General features: G+C 41.3%; 1 protein-coding gene and 1 non-coding gene across 3 annotated transcripts in view; one reads left to right on the top strand and one right to left on the bottom strand.

The window, feature by feature from the left end:
• Window positions 1–21,088, top strand: part of spon1b (spondin 1b) — a 349,924-nt gene that overhangs the window by 185,112 nt on the left and 143,724 nt on the right. The window lies entirely within an intron of this gene.
• trnat-agu (transfer RNA threonine (anticodon AGU)) lies at window positions 19,482–19,555 on the bottom strand. The gene has a single exon. It is a non-coding gene; the product is annotated as a tRNA-Thr (tRNA).

Raw genomic sequence — 21,088 nt, 5'->3', positions numbered from 1 at the left:
AAGGTGGTCCAGAAGAAATTTACAAGAATGATCCCAGGGATGAAAAGCTTGTCATATGAGGAGTGGTTGAGGACTCTGAGTATGTAGTCAATAGAGTTTAGAAGGATGAGGGACACTCTCACTGAAATTTACAGAATGCAGAGAGGTCTGGATAGAGTGGAAATGGAGAAGATGTTTCCATTATTAGGAAAAACTAGAGCTCAAGGGCACAGCCTTAGGGCAAAGGGATGACCCTTCAGAACTGATATGAGGGAGAATTTCTTCATCTGTGGAACTCATCGTTGCTGAAGACTGTGAAGGCCAAGTCATTGATTGTATTTAAGATCGAAAGATATAAGCTCTTGGTGAGTAAAGAGATCAAAGGTTATGGGGATTAGGCAGGAGAATGGAGTTGACAAACATGTCAGCCTTGGTCAGATGTTATGGGCTGAATGGCCTTATTCTCCTCCTATATCTTACAGAGTTATGGTTTCCTGCCCCTCCACTCAGCCCACATCATCTTCTGACACATTATTCCTTTTCCTTTTGAAAGTGGCAACTGAACCTGACTCTACTCCAGACTCAGCAGTAAACTCTGGATTCCAATGACTCACTGTTTGAAAAAGATTATTTTCATGTTATCATTGCTACTTTTGTTAATTGTCTTAAGTCTTAAATCTCACTGAAAAGCAAGACAAGTTGCTAAAGCTTGGATGAATGCAAGAATACAAAATTGCAAACGATCACAACATTTATACTACAGGAGAGAAATGTGCTGATTGCTTGGCAAGTTGACTCTGATTGGCTGAGACATTGTCATGAAAAACAAAGTGAGAAGTTATCGGCTCAACAAGGAGAAAAAGAAAACACAAGATTGGAACATATTCCTTTTGCTTCTAGAGAATATATGCCTGGCTATGTATGCACATATGTGTTTCATTTTTTGCAAGTGTATAAGGACCATGTTATCAACTCAATTAATTGTCTTAAATTGATGATTAGCATATTCAGGATTATTCAGAAACTGCTGATTAATTGCAAGAACACACTAAAGAGCATACTTTTTGGGGGGATTTGCAGACACTAAATAGTTGAGTATGATGTGCATGATGCATATTTGAACAACTGAAGGAACATTTTGATTGATTTAAGCAGCCAATTGTTGAAACATCTGGCCCATGTATTTGACATTATATAAGCACTGAAATTCATACGCAAAGTTGGACTGATGGCAGATTCCTGTTAGTTACTACTCATGAAGCCACAACATATTGGCAGCATGAAAAGGTTTCTCTAATCTGTTGTACAAAGTTTTGAGAAAATGTACCATTCCAGGGTAAGGTAGATTGAGCATTTTTCAAATTAGCTTTGGACATGAGGATTTGGAAATCATGAGCATAAGAAAATTAGCATTAAAGCGCTTTACCTGAATGCTGGTAGTATTCATAACAAAATAGGTGAATTAATGGCACAAATCATTGTGAATGATTATGATGTGGTAGGCATCACAGAGACGTGGTTGCAGGGGGTTCAGGATTGGCAACATCCAAGGATTTACAACTTATCGAAAAGACAGGGATATGGGGTGGGGTTGCCTTGTTAGTTAAGAATGAAATTAAATCTATGCCACTGAATGACATCAGGTCAGATGAGGTAGAGTCTGTGTGGGTGACGTTGAGGAACCACAAAGGCAAAAAAAACCATAAAGGGAGTTATGTACAGACGTCCCAGCAGTGGTCAGGAGCACAAGATATACCAATAAATAGATAGGGCATGTCAGAAAGGCAAGTTCACAGTGATCATGGGGACTTCAAGATGCAAATGGACTGGATGGATAATGTTACTGGTAGATCCAAAGAAAGGGAATTCATGGAATGCTTATAGGATGGCTTTTTGGAACAGCTTGTGATGGGGCCCACAAGGGAGCAGGCCAACCTGGACTTAGTGCTAGGGAATGACCCAGACTTCATAAAAGATCTTTAAGTAAGGGAACATTTAGGAGGCTGCGATCATAATATGGTAGAGTTCAGTGTGCAGTTTGAAAGAGCAAAAACAAAATTGGATGTAATGGTGTTACAGTTAAACAAATGTAATTACAGGGGCATAAGACAGGAACTGACGAAAATCAACCAGAAGCAGAGCCTAGTGGGGAAAACAGTAAAGTAGCAATGGCAGAAGTTTCTGAGTGTAATTGAGGACATAGTAGAGAGGTTCATCCCAAAGAAAAGAAAGATTATTCGTGGGGGGATTTATACAGCCATGGCTGACAAAGGAAGTCAGGAAATATATCAAAGGAAAACAGAGAGCCTATAAAATGGCCAAGAACACTGGGAAATCAGAAAATTAGGATAGTTACAAAAACAAACAGAGGATAACAAAGAAAGAAATAAGGAAGGAGAGGATCAAGTGTGAAGGTAAGCTAGCCAGTAATATTAGAAATGATAGTAAAAGTTTCTTTCAATACATAAGAAACAAATGATAGGCAGAAGTAGACATTGGGCAGCTCCAAATTGATACAGGAAGTCTAGTTATGGGAGATAAAGAAATTGGTGAAGAGGCAGTTATAGGAAAGGGAGAAAAGTGTCAGATACAGTCACATAGATGGGTTAACTCCAGCAAGGATAAGAGAGGTAGGCACCTAGGGCAGCAGTCTTTTATGGATAGACCCATTTCGAACAGGTATGCTGTTTTGGAAAATGTAGGGGGTGATGGATTATCAGGGGAACATAGCACTAACAGCCAAGTTTCTGGTATTGAGACTGGCTCTAATGCAACGAGGGGTACGTCGGCTTCCAAGAGATCTATTGTGTTAGGGGATTCTGTAGTACGAGGTACAGACATATGTTTCTGAGGCCAGCAGAGAAAAAGCAGAATGGTGTGTTGTTTCCCTGGTGCTAGGATCAAGGATGTCTCAGAGAGGGTGCAGAATGTTCTCATGGAGGAGGGGGGCCAGCAAGAAGTCATTGTCCACATTGGAACCAACGATATGGGAAGGGAAAAGGTTGAGATTCTGAAGGGAGATTAAAGAGAGTAAGGCAGAAATTTAAAAAGGCGGTCGTCAAGGGTAGTAATATCTGGATTACTCCCAGTGCTACGAGCTAGTGAGGGCAGGAATAGGAGGATAAATGCATGGCTAAGGAGCTAGTGTATGGGAGAAGGATTCACATTTTTGGAGATAGTGAGGAAAGAGATCGATCTGAGGCTGGTACAGTTGAGAACAGAAGTGAATCAAACAGTCAGGGCAGACAGGGACAAGGTAGGACTAATAAATTAAACTGCACTTATTTCAATGCAAGGGGCCTCACAGGGAAGGCAGATGAACTCAGGGCATGGTTAGGAACATGGGACTGGGATATCATAGCAATTACAGAAACATGGCTCAGGGATGGGCAGGACTGGCTGCTTAATGTTCCAGCATACAAATGCTACAGGAAGGATAGAAAGGGAGGCAAGAGAGGAGATGGAGTGGCATTTTTGATAAGGGATAGCATTACAGATGTGCTGAGGGAGGATATTCCTGGAAATACATCCAGGGAAGTTATTTGGGTGGAACTGAGAAATAAGAAACTAGGGAGAGAATAGGGCCCCTCAAAGATCAGCAAAGCGGCCTTTGTGTGGAGCCACAGAAAATGGGGGAGATACTAAATGAATATTTTGCATCAGTATTTACTGTGGAAAAGGATATGGAAGATATAGACTGTAGGGAAATAGATGGCGACATCTTGCAAAATGTCCATATTACAGAGGAAGAAATGCTGGATGTCTTGAAAGGGTTAAAGGTGGATACATCCCCAGGACCTGATCAGTTGTACCCGAGAACTCTGTGGGAAGCTAGAGAAGTGATTGCTGGACCTCTTGCTGAGATATTTGTATCATTGATAGTCACAGGTGAGGTGCCAGAAGACTGGAGATTGGCAAACGTGGTGCCACTGTTAATGAAGGGCGGTAAAGACAAGCCAGGGACCTATAGACTGGTGAGCCTGACCTCAGTGGTGGGCAAGTTGTTGGAGGGAATCCTGAGGGACAGGATGTACATGTATTTGGAAAGGAAAGGACTGATTTGGGATAGTCAACATGGCTTTGTGCATGGGAAATCATGTCTCACAAACTTGATTGAGTTTTTTGAAGAAGCGACAAAGAAGATTGATGAGGGCAGAGTGGTAGATGTGATCTATATGGACTTCAGTAAGGCGTTCGACGAGGTTCCCCATGGGAGACTGGTTAGCAAGGTTAGATCTCATGGAATACAGGGAGAATGAACCATTTGGATGCAGAACTGACTCAAAGGTAGAAGACAGAGGGTGGTGGTGGAGAGTTGTTTTTCAGACTGGAGGCCTGTGACCAGTGGAGTGCCACAAGAATTGATGCTGGGTCCTCTACTTTTTGTCATTTACATAAATGATTTGGATGCGAGCATAAGAGGTACAATTAGTAAGTTTGTAGATGAAACCAAAATTGGAGGTGTAGTGCACAGTGAAGAGGGTTACCTCAGATTACAACAGGATCTTGACCAGATGGGCCAATGGGCTGAGAAGTGGCAGATGGAGTTTAATTCAGATAAATGCGAGGTGCTGCATTTTGGGAAAGCAAATCTTAACAGGATTTATACACTTAATGGTTAGGACCTAGAGAGTGTCGCTGAACAAAGAGACCTTGGAGTGCAGGTTCATAGCTCCTTGAAAGTGGAGTCACAGTTAGATGTGATTGTGAAGAAGTTGTTTGGTATGCTTTCCTTTATTGGTCAGAGTATTGAGTACAGGAGTTGGGAGGACATGTTGTGGCTGTACAGGACATTGGTTAGGCCACTGTTGGAATATTGGGTGCAATACTGGTCTACTTCCTATCGGAAAGATATTGTGATATTTGAAAGGGTTCAGAAAAGATTTACAAGGATGTTGCCAAGGTTGGAGGATCTGAGCTAGGAAGAGGCTGAACAGGCTGGAGCTGTCTTCCCTGGAGTGTCGGAGACTGAGGGGCGACCTTATAGAGGTTTACAAAATTATAAGGGGCATGGATAGGGTAAATAGACAAAGTCTTTTCCCTTGGGATTGGGGAGTCCAGAACTAGAGGGCATAGGTTTAGGGTTAGAGGGGAAAGATATAAAAGAGACCTAAGGGGCAAGTTTTTCATGCAGAGGGTGATGTGTATGGAATGAGCTGCCAGAGGAAGTGGTGGAGGCTGGTCCAATTGCAACATTTAAGAGGCATTTGGATGGGTATATGAATAGGAAGGGTTTGGAGGGATATGGGCCAGGTTCTGGCAGGTGGAACTAGATTGGGTTGGGATATGTGGTCGGCATGGATAGGTTGGACCGAAGGGTCTGTTTCCATGCTGTACATCTCCATGACTCTGTAACTCTATAACTTAATAAGTACTTTGCATCTGTCTTCACCATGGAAGACATGAGTAATATCCAAACAATTAAGGAAAGTCAGGGAACAGAGTTGAGTATGGTAGCCATTACTAAAGAGAAAGTGCTAGGAAAGCTCAAAGATCTAAAAATTTATAAATCTCCAGGCTCCAATGGGCTACATCCTAGAGTTCTGAGGGAGGTGGCTGAGGAAATGGCAGAGGCGTTGGTTGTATTCTTTCAAAAATCATTAGACTCAGGGAAAGTCCCAGATGACTGGAAAATCATTGTTGTAACCCTCTTGTTCAAGAAAATATCAGGACAAATGATGAAAAATTATAGGCCAATTAACCTAACCTTGGTTGTAGGTAAAATGCTAGAATCCTTCGTTATGCAGAGAGTCATGAATGCATGGAATGCGTTGCCAGCCGTGGTGGAAGCAGAGTCATTGGGGACATTTAAGTGACTGCTGGACATGCACATAGATAGCAGTGAGTTGAGGGGTGCATAGGTTAAGTTATTATATTTTACATTAGGATTAAGCCTCGGCACAACATTGGGGGGCAAAGGGCCTGCTCTGTGCTGTACTTTTCTATGTTCTATGTTCTATTTCTAAATTCTTGGAAGTGCAGGGTCAGATTAGAACAAGTCAGCATGGATTTAGTAAGGGGAGGCCATGCCTGACAAACCTGTTAGAATTCTTTGAAGAGGTAATAAGTAGGTTAGACCAGGAAAACCTCCGTGCATGTTATCTATCTAGACTTCCAAAAGGTCTTTGATAAGTGCCTCATGGAAGGCTGCTGAGTCAGGTGAGGGCCCATGGTGTTTGAGGTGAGCTACTGGCATGGATTGAGGATTAGCTGTCTGACAGAAGGCAGAAAGTTAGGATTAAAGGTTTTTTTGGAATGGCAACTAGTGACAAGTGGTGTCCCACATGGTTCAGTGTTGGGGCCGCAGCTGTTCACTTTATATATTACTGATCTGGATAAAAGGACTGGGGACATTCTGGCAAAATTTGCCGATGATATGAAGTTAGGTGGACAGGTAGGTAGTACTGAGGAGGTGGGGTGTCTGCAGAAAAATTTAGACAGTTTAGGAGAGTGGTCCAAGAAATGCCTGATGAAATTCAACATGAGCAAATGTGAGGTCTCACACTTTGGAAAAAAGAATACAGGCATGGACTATTTTCTAAACGATGAGAAAATTCATAAAGCCATAGTACAAAGGGATTTAGGAGTGCGAGTCTACGATTCTCTAAAGATTAATGTGCAGATTGAGTCTGTGGTTAAGAAAGCAAATGTAATGTTGTCATTTATCTCAAGAGGGTTGGAATATAAAAGCAGCGATGTGCTTCTGAGACTTTATAAAGGTCTAGTTAGGCCCCATTTAAAATACTGTGTTCCATTTGGGCCCCACACCTCAGGAAGGACATAATGGCACTGGAGCATAGCCAATGGAGATTCACATGGATGATCCTTGGAATGGTAGGCCTAACGTTCGATGAATGGCTGAGGATCCTGGGATTGTATTCATTAGAGTTTAGAAGGTTGAAGGGAGCTCTAATAGAAACTTACAAGATACTGCATGGCTTAGAAAGGGTGGATGCTGGGAAGTTATTTCCATCAGGAGGGGAGACTAGGGCCTGTAGGCGCAGCCTTAAAATTAGAGGACGGAAATGAGGAGACAAAGAGTGGTGGGCCTGTGGAATTCATTGCCATGGAGTGCAGTGGAGGCAGGGACGTGTCTTCAAGGCAGAGATTGATAACTTATTGTTCTCACAAGGAATTAAGGGCTACAAGGAGAATGCGGGTAAGTGGTGTGGAAGTGCCCATCAGCTATGATGAAATGGCAGAGTGGACTCGATGGGCTGAATGGCCTTACTTCCATTCCTATGTCTTATGGTCTCATGGACATGTCTTTTTAACCTATCCTAATATTACCTTTTGTGCGTCACCGTCAAATTTTATTTGATACCATTCCAGTTAAGCATCTTGGAGGTATTTTATGAATTTAAAGGTGTTATACATGCACACTGTTATTGTTGTCCTGCCTCATAATGCATTTCACTGCAGGTTGCCTTTTACTCAGTCTCAGAAATATATTCCTCAATTGCATAATCTCTTTCCAGTGGACCACTTCAGATAGTTTGTTTTTAACTAGCTGTTATTAAAATCAATGGAAAATTGTAATGATTGCGTTCTGTGTGTGCATCACCTTGGAAATTTGATTAAGATTTCCAATGCTTAAATGCACTTAATTCATCATTTAGAGATAGAAAGAAGATCTTGAACCCTCCATCAGTCAGTTGAATTGAGGCCAACTTTAGAAGAGTGACAAGACCAAATTCAAGCTCAATAAGACTATCAATCTATCCCAAATAGATAAATATTTGTTCTCTCAGGCATGCTGTATGTTTACTCTGATATTTCTGGTATAGGATGCAGAGCTGCAATAAGCAAGCCTCTATACTCACTGACATACTTGGAATCATTCGCACAGTATTGCAATGTTTAATGTGATCATTTGAGCAGAAAATATGAAATACCCTACATTTTTGAATCATTAAAATACGATATACAAAAAGTAAAATGAAGAACTTTTGAGGTGTAGTCACTGATGTAAGGAATGTGGTAGCTAATTTGTGCCAAATAAGGTCTCACAGACAACAATGGCATAAACCAATTGTTTGTGCTAATGTTGGTTAAGCGATTAAAATTGTAACTTTAAACCAGATTTATATTTTTAAAAAGTATCGGTGACTGGGGTAAAAATGGAAATTATATCATTTCCATCCATCAGGTCTGTCAGTTCTGTGGGAATACTTATAAAAGTGAGGTCATGCAAAATTCCATGGTCACGAGATGTTTTATGTCCCAATCCACTATCCACCCTCTGCCCGCTAGCATTTCCACTTGGTTAAGCAACATTTCAACCTCAAAATGTTCATCCTTTTTCTTTCAATTCCCTTTTAAAAATGCTTGTTTTTTTTATTGATGTGCCTATGGTGGCATTTGTTCAGCTTTGCTCCTATTGCTGTGAAATACCCTCTCCACTTCACCCACAGGCGTACATACACACACACACACACACACACACACAAGTTTTGGTCACCTTATTTAATATCTCCTTAAATGCCGGCGTTAAATTTTATTTTATACTGCTCCTGTGAAAAGCTTTGGATTGAGTTAAGATGCTAAAACAATTATAAAAATATACATAGCTCACACATAATTATGTGTCTACATTGCAGGAAAAGCAGCATTTTTGTAACTTCTACAACATTCTCTACCAATGAAGAACTTTTGAGGTGTAGTCACTGATGTAAGGAATGTGGTAGCTAATTTGTGCCAAATAAGGTCTCACAGACAACAATGGCATAAACCAATTGTTTGTGCTAATGTTGGTTAAGCGATTATTGATATTTTTAATTGATTTCTTCAGACACATTTTTATTGCACAATTGTTTAATAGAGGCTTGGACCCAGAACTTCAGGCCCAGATGTAGGGACAATAACATTGAACCACAAGAGCCCCTTGGTTGAGGGATGTTTATTGACCAGACATTGTGGAGAACTCCCATGTATCTATTTGTAAATTTGAGATGGAAGATGAATCCTTGTTTTCACAACCTGTTGGAAAGAGAGCACCTCCAGCAACGCCGCACTCCATTAATCGTGCAGTACAAGGTCAGTTTCAATGTTATGCTCTAGTTGGTAATCTTCTGAATCAGAGACATGAGTACTATCCACTGAAATAGGGTTAACAACTGAGAGAATGATAATCAAATGAAGGCTAGATTAATGCATTACTAGGAGAGAACTGTAGGCACTTGTGAAGGCAGTGGATATATTTCCATCGGGATTGTGTAAAACTCCGTCACCATCTTGAGTTTTGAAAGAAGCACCTTTAATTCATTGGCTGATTGGAAGGCACAATATTAACAATTGTCATTGACTTGAAGCATTTGGTTCACTGCAGCACTTTGCCAGGGTTCCTTCAGCTGAGACATCCAAACCAATGACTTTGACCTTCCAGAATGAGAATACTGCAGGTGAACAGGAAAGTCACTGCAGGTGAACGGCAACACCACCACATGCACCATCCTGACTTGGAAACTTATGGACATTCCTTTACTGTTACAGGGTCAAAATTCTTGGACTCCCTCTCTAGCAGCACTTTGGCAACTTACACTGGCTGGGCTGCAATGGCTCAAAAGTGACTCCCTGTCATCTTCTCAAAGGCCATTTGTACGGATACTATGAGCAATGCTGAATGAATAAAATAAAAGACTGTCTGATCAAGTCACAACTGAACAATATTAAAAACAGTGCACACAAAAAGAGAGCAAAAGGAACTCAATTGTTCTGATCTTGATATAACCTGGTGGAGCAGTTGAGACGCGAAGGAAAGCAGCTGCCAATGGAGAGGAATTACTAAAGACAATAATTAGCCTTTTGTGACCGCAGTGATGCAATTTGCCCAGAGGGAAGTACAGCTGATCACTGATGTGAGAAGGACAGGCTTAATAAGTAGCTAAAATGCAAATATATTTTGTCCTTGATGGATCATGATTCCTGAAAGACATTTTGTTTTTCTTTTTCTACCTTTTATCGGTATTGCAGAATTCCAAACATTCTTTCTCATCAGCAAATCATGTTCCACATTCTGAAATTGATATGCTTAGAGGCCTAGGGCAAAGCTTGAACACTTAATGAGGACTTTGTTTTGCAGCTAACAGAAGAGAAGAATGTTTTCTAAGTTATTGTTTCTGAAGAAATTAATGTTCTTGCTACATTGAGCTCCACATCTTCTGAAACTATCCCACACCATCTTTGGTTGGATGCAGGGAATAAAGACTTGGAACAGATGCATTCTGTACAAAAATCTGATCTTGCAGTTATGCCTGATTTAGAATGTAGTTGTTTTTGTTGCTATCAAGTGACAAGTATTCATTGTTAACTAATAGTAGTGCCTCTTGTGTAATGACATTGTGGTGGTGTATCGCCTGTCACTAATCATTAGCCAGGTATTAGACAATGTATAGACAGAGGAAGCTTGGTGGCAGTGGATGATCTCTAACAACCCTTACTCTAAAACATACAGGCAGAGATTCCAGATATCATGAGATGCCAGTAATGGCAATCAGAGCATTTAGATATGGTAAGTGGTATCACAGATTGAAAGCAATGAGGGGAATGTAATCCAGAAGAAAATAAAACATTGAAGATAAGTGAATTTATCACTTTAAGAGCATTATCACTTTAAGAATGCATAGGCAGTCAGTATTGAAACATGATTATCAACACACAGAGACTGCAGCAGTCATAGAAGTAGCAACAAGATAGGCTCACTGCTCCAAAGACAAACCTTCATCACGAAGCTGGTAAGTGGCACAAAGAAAGGTGTAAGTGAGGAAAGCGAGGCAAGCCAGTCAGCCTTGGTAAAGAAAGCCTTACAGGGAACAAACTGGGCACAAGCATCTTCGGGTCAAGATTAGAATGGTGCTGGAAAAGCACAGCAGGTCAGGCAGCATCCGAGAAGCAGGAAAATTGATGTTTCAGGCAGGAGCCCTTCATCAGGAAAACATTTCCTGATGAAGGGCTCCCTGCCTGAAACATTGCCTTTTCTGCTCCTCAGATGCTGCCTGACCTGCTGTGTTTTTCCAGCACCACTCTAATCTTGACTGTGATCTCCAGCATCTGCAGTCCTCACTTTTGCCACAAACATCTTAGGGCATGCTCCGTGGGCATTGTCCATGCTCACCCCATGTCCAGGGTCATTGGCAGCTGACTTGGGATAGACTCTAATATGCAATGCTCACTTCTGATCCATTTACAGGACTCTTCTGGTCTTTAATACTACACCTCAGACTGTCCTGGCAACTGCAGCAAGGACACTGTGAATCTGGGACAACGCACAGCTAATGTACTGTACCAGATGCATCTCTGGGTTCTTTGCTTACGCTCATAGTTCTCATTCACTTGGACCAACCTGGATGCTCACAGCATTGCTGTCTTTCATTGCCTTGTCTTTGTGCGCTCTGCTCCCTCAGAGCTACCAGGCTCAGTGGTTGGGGTGGCATGGTGGCTCAGTGGTTAGCACTGCTGCCTCACCAGTGCCAGAGATACAGGGTTCAATTTCAGCCTTGGACGACTATGTGGAGATTGCACTTTCTCCCCATGTCTGGGTGGGTTGCTTCCAGAAGCTCCGATTTCCACCCACTGTCCAAAGATGTGCAGGTTAGGTGAATTGGCTGTGCTGAATTGCCCATAGTGTTCAGGTACATGAAGATTAGGTGCATTAATCAGGAGTAAATATAGGGTAGGGGAATGAGTCTGGGTGGGTCACTCTTCGGAGGGTTGGTGTGAACTTATTGGGCCAAAGGGCCTGTTTCCAGTCGGAAGGGATTCTATTATTCTAACATTTCCTGCTATATTGTTTAGTGTAGACACAAAGCCAGGAAGCTTGTCATGGTTGTCAGCAGTCTTCAGTCAAGTTAAGGGGGATAGCCTTCATCAGCAGAACTTGGCACAGTAAATCCAAGACAGGTTTTGATATCAGGCAGGGTGCTTGGAAATGGTCAGTGAGTCACTTGGGTTGGCAGAATCAGAATGATTTCCATATAATGATTGAGAAGTCATGTAGCTCACCACTCATCTTGACTCTTTCTGCCCTTCTGGGGATTGGTTTTCTTCCTGGAATAAGCATGAAGCAGATATTAAGGGAGGTGAAGGAGTGCATTACTGTTGGTGCAGCTGAGGAGGTGTCACTAGCGAGTGAGTAGGCAGCAAGACGTCATGTAGGGTAAATGGTGTCAAGGATTGGGAAAAGTGAGAGTGAGTAAGGGAACGTACAGTAGCGGTGATAGAGTGAGTGTGAGCTATGAAAGAGAAGATGGTGGCACTTACACTGGTGAAATAGACAAGAAGGTGAACCTTCTTCCTGCAATTTTGGGCATTCTTGAAGATGGCAGAGACTGTACCAACCTATTTGGCAACTTAGCCTGGCATGGTCTAATGTTGTGATCTCCAGTCCAGGTCCTGGGAGAAGAGAAAACCTCACCTCTGCACCCCAGCCAACAGGGGATCCAAGTCTCTGCCTGCAAAGTGGCACAAATTACCCCTTGTCTGCCATGTTTGTGACAAACATCAGGAATCATTCAGGACAGTTTTAGACTGACATGGTGTTCAATGGACTTTTAAAGGTGACACAGGTGAAAGGGATTCCAGTTAATTTCATGATATCCTGGCAGTGGTAAGTTGTTTCAGCAATGGCACTTGGAAGATGGGGCTGGGTTTCGATGTGAGGAATGCCAGAGGAGTCTGATCGTTTTGCTAAGATATGTGAGAAAACACATTAAGCCTCATACCAAAAGCTTGATGCAACTTGTATTTAGGTTAAATATTAAGATTTTTTGGCAAAGTGCAGAAGTAGCACCAAGGAGAAACAAAAAGAAAGGAGGCTGCACCATTCAATATGGTTGAGTGATCTCTTTTAACAGCGTTCCATTAATGTGACTGAGAGTGATTACGTAGTTACAGAACACAACAGTAGACATCTGACATGATGAATTCAGAAATCTTTGGTGGGCGGCACGATGGCACAGTGGTTAGCACTGCTTCCTCACAGCGCCAGAGACCCGGGTTCAATTCCCGCCTCAGGTGACTGACTGTGTGGAGTTTGCACGTTCTCCCCATGTCTGCGAGGGTTTCATCCGGGTGCTCCGGTTTCCTCCCACAATCCAAAGATGTGTGGGTCAGGTGAATTGGCCATGCTAAATTGCCCATAGTGTTAGGTAAAGGGTAAATGTAGGGGTATGGGTGGGTTGCGCTTCGGCGGGTCGGTGTGGACTTGTTGGGCCGGAGGGCCTGTTTCCACACTGTAAGTAATCTAATGATCAAAACATTGAGGGAGATGAGGTCCATATTGCTCCACGGGTTGTGTATACCACCTTTTGTCATGTTTCACCACGTGAGTTTGAGACAGACTGATCATAGAGAAAACAAAGCCAAGGAATTAGATTATTTATTTTTGCAACATTTATCGAATAAATCAAGTCAAAATCTGCTATGTCAACAGATGGGGAAAGAAATCAATCTCAAGTTGTAGAAACATTAGAGGTAAAATTGGCGATTTTGCTTGTTCTCTGCTGGCTTCCATTACATCAGTAATTCAATTGATCTGGCTGAAGAAACTGTATGAGAAGCTGAAGGTGATCCTCCTTCTACTCCATTAGTAGTGTCAGATACTGATTTTAGTACCCCCTAGCAATGTACACTAATCTATCCATGAATTGTTGTTCTTGATGTAAAAAAATAAGGAAGGTTTATTGATTTGTATTAAACGTTTCCAACAAACGTCACAACAAGACAAAGTAAAAAAGTTTGTTCTATTTTGAAGATGTCTCTGTGATGTGTTTTTGCATTGTTAAGTGTGTTCCAGCAAAAACAGATTTACCACAATGGTTAGTGGGGAAGCTGGGTTCATTCTCCTCAGCATGGAGAAGGTTAACAAAGATTTAACAAATGTGTTTCAAATTAAGAAGGGTTTTGATCGAGGAATAGTAGCAAAGAGAGAAATGTTTCTCCTGGCAACAGGATCACCAACCAGAGGAGACTTATTTGAGTTAAGTGACAACAGAAACAGGAGTCAGTGAGAACTCTTCTCAAGCTGTGAATTATTGTGTTCTGGAATCCACTGCCTGACAGGGTGATCAAAGTAGATTCAATAATACCTTTTTAAAAGGAGATAGGTATATATGTGAAAAGGGGCATGTTCCACTCATGTTATGTATGAAAATATAAACGACAATGGGTTTAATTGAACAGCTTTTTCAAAATGCCAACCCAGGCATAATGGGCCAAATGGCCACCTTTTATGTTTTAGCTTGGCAATGAATGCAAGTTGAATCTGGCACATGTTTTGACTGAAGAGGTGAGAGTGTAACTATGAACTGAGCACGGTAATGCTCTGCTGAATATCTAGAGAATACAAAGTAACCGCAGCATGCTTTGCTTTCATTAGCATATCACTAATTACAACGAATAAAAATTACAGCTTAAGAGGGTTGTGTCTTCACATTTAGACCAGATAAGATTACAGTTGTGAAATTAGGAACAGCCCTATCTGTCAGTCAAAATATGATCACAATACTTTGGAATGGTTTATATTAAAATAAAAGCAATTAAACATGGTGTTTATTGAATGAAATATATTGATATTGATGGTTGATATATATTTTGCGGAATGGTCATTTAATGTATTAAGTAAACCTATTTATTTTGGTTGGTTCTAAACATGGCAGACTGAATAAATTAACAATCGAGATCAGCTCCAATCTTGATTCCTATTGATCAATGGTCTCTTCAGTATTAAAATTCAAGTAATATTTATAAGTGAATGAGTTACTTCTCATGATGGTTAGTTCACTACTTGTGTCATTGTGAAAGGAAGGAAAGACTTGTCCTTATTAACCACTTCCACAAACTTAGGAAATCCAAAAATGCTTCACAGTCAATGAGGTGTTGAAGTGGAAGCATATCTGTAAGGCGAGAAACATGGCCACCAACTTTCAGACAGCAAAATCCCGCAGACAGAAATAAACTAATGACCAACTATTTTTAGTGTTAATTGACTGACACATGGGCCAGAAATCAATAGAGAATACCTCTGTTCCTCTTCAAATTGTGGAATGGGTCTTTTACACCTGTGGGTTTGGGGGCGTCCAGAACCAGAGGGCACAGGTTTAGGGTGAAAGGGCAAAGATTTTAAAGTGACCTAAGGGGCAAATTCATGCAAAGGGTGGTGCGTCTATGAAATGAGCTACCAGAGGAAGTAATGGAGGCTGGTACAATTGCAACTTTTAAAAGACATCCGGAATGGTATATAAATAGGACAGGTTTAGAGGAATATGGGCCAAGTGCTGGCAGATGGATCTAGATTAGGTTGGGCTATCTGGTCAGCATGGATGAGTTGGACCAAAAGGTGTTCCCATGCTGTCCATCTCTGACACAATGAAATAGGGGAACTTTGCTTTAACATCCCATCTGAAGTACAGAACCTCCAGCAGTGTAGCATTGCCTCAGATAAACCTGAATTATGTATTCAAGGGTCTGGAATGGGGCTTTAACCTTGATTTTCTAAGTCAGAGGTGGAAGTGCTACCAACTGAGCCAAGATATAAGACTGTATCATAAGCATAATGTTTCTAATAGTTTATTACTGAACATTAGTATGTGCTTCACAACCAACAGATTGATTTCATATCTGTCATGAAATCCCTGTTGTTACACTAGTGAATGCTTAAACTAATTTTCACAAGATCCCATGAACAGAGAATGAGGCATGTGACCAGACAATCTGCTTTGATGACACATTTTGGGATGACTATTGGCCAGGGTACCAGGGAGAATTATTTCTGAATAGTATGAAAAGACAATTTATGTTTACCCTGATAGACAGAGGGGGTCTAGGCTTAACATTTCAATCCAAAAGTTTTACCAATGCTATACCCTTTCACTATGACACTTATGTGCCAGAAGAGTTTACAGACTCAAGGCTGGAGTGCGTTCTGAGCCCGTAATAACAGGTTGCCCTTTTGTAAACTGATTGGCAATGTTTTGCTTAACTACTGGGTGTTCTAGCCAAAAATGAAGAATCAAAAGATTGAGCAAACTCTTTGCTCATTAGTCCCTCTTTACGTTCAAAGATTAAACATGCCTATTGTTGTGTTCTTTCTGGAGTATTTAAAAACCTGCAGGCTGTGAGAGACTGCTAATGCTTGGAGATGGAGTAACACTATTTTAATTCAAAGCACAGGCATAATATAATACTAACTTGAATGGGTCAGATGTGCCTTTGCATACTTCAGATGAAGTCACACATACCATCTGATGATTGTGAAAATGTAACCCCCTGAATGCTGAATCAACTAAGTTACAGGCAATGCTGACTATTCCTAAGTAGAACAAGAGGAATATTTCAGATCATCAGGAAAGTTCTGCAAAAGCCATAGTCGCAATTCTTGATATCTGTCGGCCGATATCACGTTTTTAAGTTCTCCTGTTGTAATATCACAAATAACATAACATTTACAATCCCAGTTGACATAGCAATAACACCAGAAATCATGTATTTGAAAATCCCCCATCTTGTATAGAAGTCCCAATGCCCCACATCTTTCCCAAGTTTGTAGAGGTAGATGGCACTATTCGAACAATGAGTCTTGTTGCTCAATGCCAGGACTCCAAAGCCATTGGCAGGTTTTGATGTTCTGCTGAATTAGCCCCGACCTCATCTCCGGCCACTTGTCAGGGATTACCTTCACCTACTTCATTCCAATTGCATCTCATTCCATCCCAAACCTCTAACAAGTTCTTTAATTGTGCCTTCCTCATGAAGGGCATTTGCCCGAAATGTCAATTCTCCTGCTCCTTGGATGCTGCCTGACCTGCTGCACTTTTCAAGCACCACACTCTTGACTCCAGTTCTATCTTTCACTGTCTCACTAGCTGGAATACAGCAGGAAAACATGCTGGAATACTATTTGGTATTGGCCTGTCCCATTCTCCCAGAGGGATGGAAAAGCAATGATTTGTCCTTTTGAGGGATTCAGTTGACTGTATGCCACTGTCACTGATAGTCTAATTTCAGTGGGAGTAGGAGCAGGAATGTGGGCAGTGGGAACACTATCCATTGCAAACACCCCACCTTCATGCCTTCGAGTGATTGGGCTTGGGGGGCGAGTGAGGTGGGGGGTGGGGGGGCGGGGGAGGGGTGGAAGGAGTGTAAAATCCAGCTCCACATGTAGCCAACAGTACTTGGCTTGCTGAGAAAGGTTCTACGCTTTGTGTTCTATGTTATCTGTAGCTTGGTGGATAACACTTTTATTTCTGGGCCAGAATGCTGTCAGTCCAAATCCCATTCTTGGGCTTAAGTGCAAATAATAATTGCAGTAGTGAAGGAGGATTGCAATTTTACCAGTGCTGTCTTTCAGATGGAACTTCATCTGGGCTCTCAGCTGAATGCAAGAGATCCCATGTGCTATTTTGATGGGAAGTAGAAGAGTTATAACCAGTATCCTGTTCAATATTTACCCCTTAATCAACATCACAAATTTATGTCATTTATGTGCTGTTTATGGGCAATTTGTGTTCCACTTTCCACTATATATTTATTTGCATTTATAAATTTATACATGGTAAATTTTCTTTCTTGCAGTGCTGATCTTAAATTTAACAGGAGGACACCTTATACAGACACATCCAATTCCCTATTTGTTTTCTATGTTTTATCATATACTTCCTTTGCAAGAGCTATCCATTTCCTTTATAGCTATGTTGTGGATTTGGTCTCAGTAGCCTCTTATTGTAAAGTACTCCTTTTTTTTAAATAGAGATTTATTTTAACTTTCCCCTTTAGTCTTTGTTGATAAATTACAGTCTGTTGCCCTTGGGAATTGCTTGTTCTATTTCGGTCCTTTTAAAGTGATGCACTTTTGGGGAAAAATAGTAAAGTAACATGTCTCGCAAAGTTGGATTGGGCCAACTGGTAGGAATGTAAGAAATAGGATCAGGAGTAGACCATCCCACCTTTTAAGGTTACTCCGCTATTCAATAACATCATGGCTGATCATCAAACTCAACTCTATTTTTCCTGCCTAACCTCAAATGCCTCAGTGCCCTAAACTCAATCTATCTCAGTGTTCCATATGTGCAATGACTAAGCATCCACAGCTATGTAAGTGAGACAATTCCAAGGAGTCATAACCCTCTGATTAAAGAAACTTTCCTTCATCTCAGTCCTAGAGAACCAACCCCTTATTCTGAGATTCTGGCGCCAACTTCTAGAAACTCCAGCCAAGGGAAACAGCCTTTCAGAATCTAAAAGGATAACTTTGGAGCAGAATTGAAAGAATTAAGTTGCATACAATATACTTCCTGAGTGTGTATTTTGTCCGACAGAGTGAAAATTGGATGGTTTCTATAAATGGTAGATGGTCCACCTCACCAACAGCCAGATAGGGTGTTTAAAAAAAAACCTCTCATTTAAATTTTTAAATACATTGTAAAAATTGACTAATTTTTCAAAAAATCTTTGCTTGTTGTTGGTTTAAATATGTCAGTTAGTGAAGCCATCATGCCACATATTGTGAAACAAATCTCTGTTTAGGGCTGGGCAGCTGAAGGTACAGTCACAGGTATTGGAAGTAAGACCATAAGACCATAAGACATAGGAGCGGAAGTAAGGCCATTCGGCCCATCGAGTCCACTCCGCCATTCAATCATGGCTGATGGGCATTTCAACTCCACTTACCAGCGTTCTCCCCGTAGCCCTTAATTCCTCGAGACAACAAGAATCTATCAATCTCAGCCTTGAAGACCTTTAGCGTCCCGGCCTCCACTGCACTCTGCGGCAATGAATTCCACAGGCCCACCACCCTCTGGCTGAAGAAATGTCTCCGCAGTTCTGTCTGAATTGACCCCCTCTAATTCTAAGGCTGTGTCCACGGGTCCTAGTCTCCTCGCCTAATGGAAACAATTTCCTAGCGCCCACCCTTTCCAAGCCATGTATTATCTTGTACATCTCTATTAAGTCTCCCCTTAATCTTCTAAACTCCAATGAATATAATCCCAGGATCCTCAGCCGTTCCTCATATGTTAGACCTGCCATTCCAGGGATCATCCATGTGAATCTCCGCTGGATACGCTCCAGTGCCAGTATGTCCTTCCTGAGGTGTGGGGACCAAAACTGGACACAGTACTCCAAATGGGGCCTAACCAGAGCTTTATAAAATCTCAGTAGCACATCTCTGCTTTTATATTCCAACACTCTTGAGATAAGAGACAACATTGCATTCGCTTTCTTAATCACGGACTCAACCTGCACGTTTACCTTTAGAGAATCCTCGACTAGCACTCCCAGATCCCTTTGTACTTTGGCTTTACTAATTTTCTCACCATTTAGAAAGTAGTCTATGCTTTTATTCTTTTTGCCAAAGGGCAAGACCTCGCACTTGCTCACGTTAAATTCCATCAGCCATTTCCTGGACCACTCTCCCAAATCATAAGAGGCCGTGACAGAACATGGAGCTGTTTGACCGGCAATGCTACTTGGGCCAGAAGATGCAAATGCAAACTTTGGACACAGCAAGCAGGCACCACTGGGATTCGAACCCAGGCTCTCCTGTTTACTAGGCAGGCGCTTTAACCATCTAAGCCATGGCGCCACATCACATGTATTGTAATCCCAGGAGTCCAGAATTGGAGGAGCATAGAGAACTCAAGAGAATTGTAACAGGTTAAAGAGACAAAATGGCAAGAAGTCAAGAAAAGAATTTAAAAGGAGGAATTGGAATCTTAAAATTGTGAATCAGTTTGTGGTGTTTAGCTTTGTTTTTGAGAACCATTCAGTAAAAAGGGGAGATTGTGGATTTCTGTTACATTTGTCCTTGAGCAACAATGGAAAGGCTGCACTGCCACATAATTAACTGTTCCTTGAATTATAGTCATTTGTTACATTGGAAATGTGGCGGACAATTTGTGCAAAGCAAGCTCCCACAAACAGCAATACAATAATGATCAGGTAGGATAAGGAATAAATATTGTCCAGGACTCTGATTAGATCTCCCCATTTCTTCTAAACAATTGTCTCCAGAACCTTTTACATTTACCTGAGAGGCAAAATGGAATCTTGGATTAATGACTCATGCAAATCTTACAGTGCCAAATTCTGTGAGTACTGCAATGGCAATGTCAAACGAGATTATGTACCCAAGTCTCGAGAGTAGGATTTATCACTGGATAATATCAGTGGATAATATCACTAAGCCACTGCTTTGCCTACATGGAATGCAAATGTTTGCTGCAAATCTTCCATCAACAGTTCCATTTTTGCAATTGTATCTGAAAACTGAGAAGAAGCCAAAGATCCTATGAGCCCAACAGAAATGCTGAAAATAGTTCCTCAAATAGAACATTTATTTTTCAGCTTGTATTTTCCTTTTCACCCATGCTGACCTTTAGCTGTCATTAGCAAATCACATCTATCTTTTGTGGGATTCCTGTGAGGGCGAATTCTATTTCATCTCATTGTTAAAAGTAGACTCTTGTATCTATGAGGCAATTGCCACATAAATTAGGAATTATTGTTCTCTGGAATGCACAACGTTTTATTTTGCACATGTCGAGCATGTTCTTAGAAAATGACAAGACACAACTGTTGTTAAGTATATGCATGGTGGTGAGGCTATTCAGAGTTCAATTGTTCTTTGTCTGACAGTAAAACTGTGTGACATTCGGAACACAACACCTGAAGTTAATATTATGAAGTGTATAGTATTATGAATGGATTAAATCTACTTGCCTGCTGCATAGGTAACCAACTCACTTTCAACAATGATGAGTTGAGAGGATGGAATTACTCATCAAAGGCCATGTTTGAAATGGATTCCCTCAATAACCATTTACGGTTCACAAAAAGCATACTACCCAGGTTAACTGCCTGTTAGGATTATGACTTCAATTGGAGTTACCTGGAGGCATTATCATATGACTTCTTACTTTCAACCTGCTGCTGAATACCTTTCAATGGCCCCAACACAACTCCCAACATGTTCATGCACACAAACCCATAGCTTCTCCTCTCCAGAGACCTGTGGCTGGTCAATTATTGAGTATGTTCAAGATGGAGGTTGATAGATTTTTTGACACTAACCAAGGATTATGGGAATAGGGTGGGAAAATGGAGTTGAAGATCAAAC

This window comes from Hemiscyllium ocellatum, chromosome 18, assembly GCF_020745735.1.
Source record: "Hemiscyllium ocellatum isolate sHemOce1 chromosome 18, sHemOce1.pat.X.cur, whole genome shotgun sequence".
Taxonomy (NCBI): domain Eukaryota; kingdom Metazoa; phylum Chordata; class Chondrichthyes; order Orectolobiformes; family Hemiscylliidae; genus Hemiscyllium; species Hemiscyllium ocellatum.
This window is presented reverse-complemented; position numbering and strand designations above follow the sequence as displayed.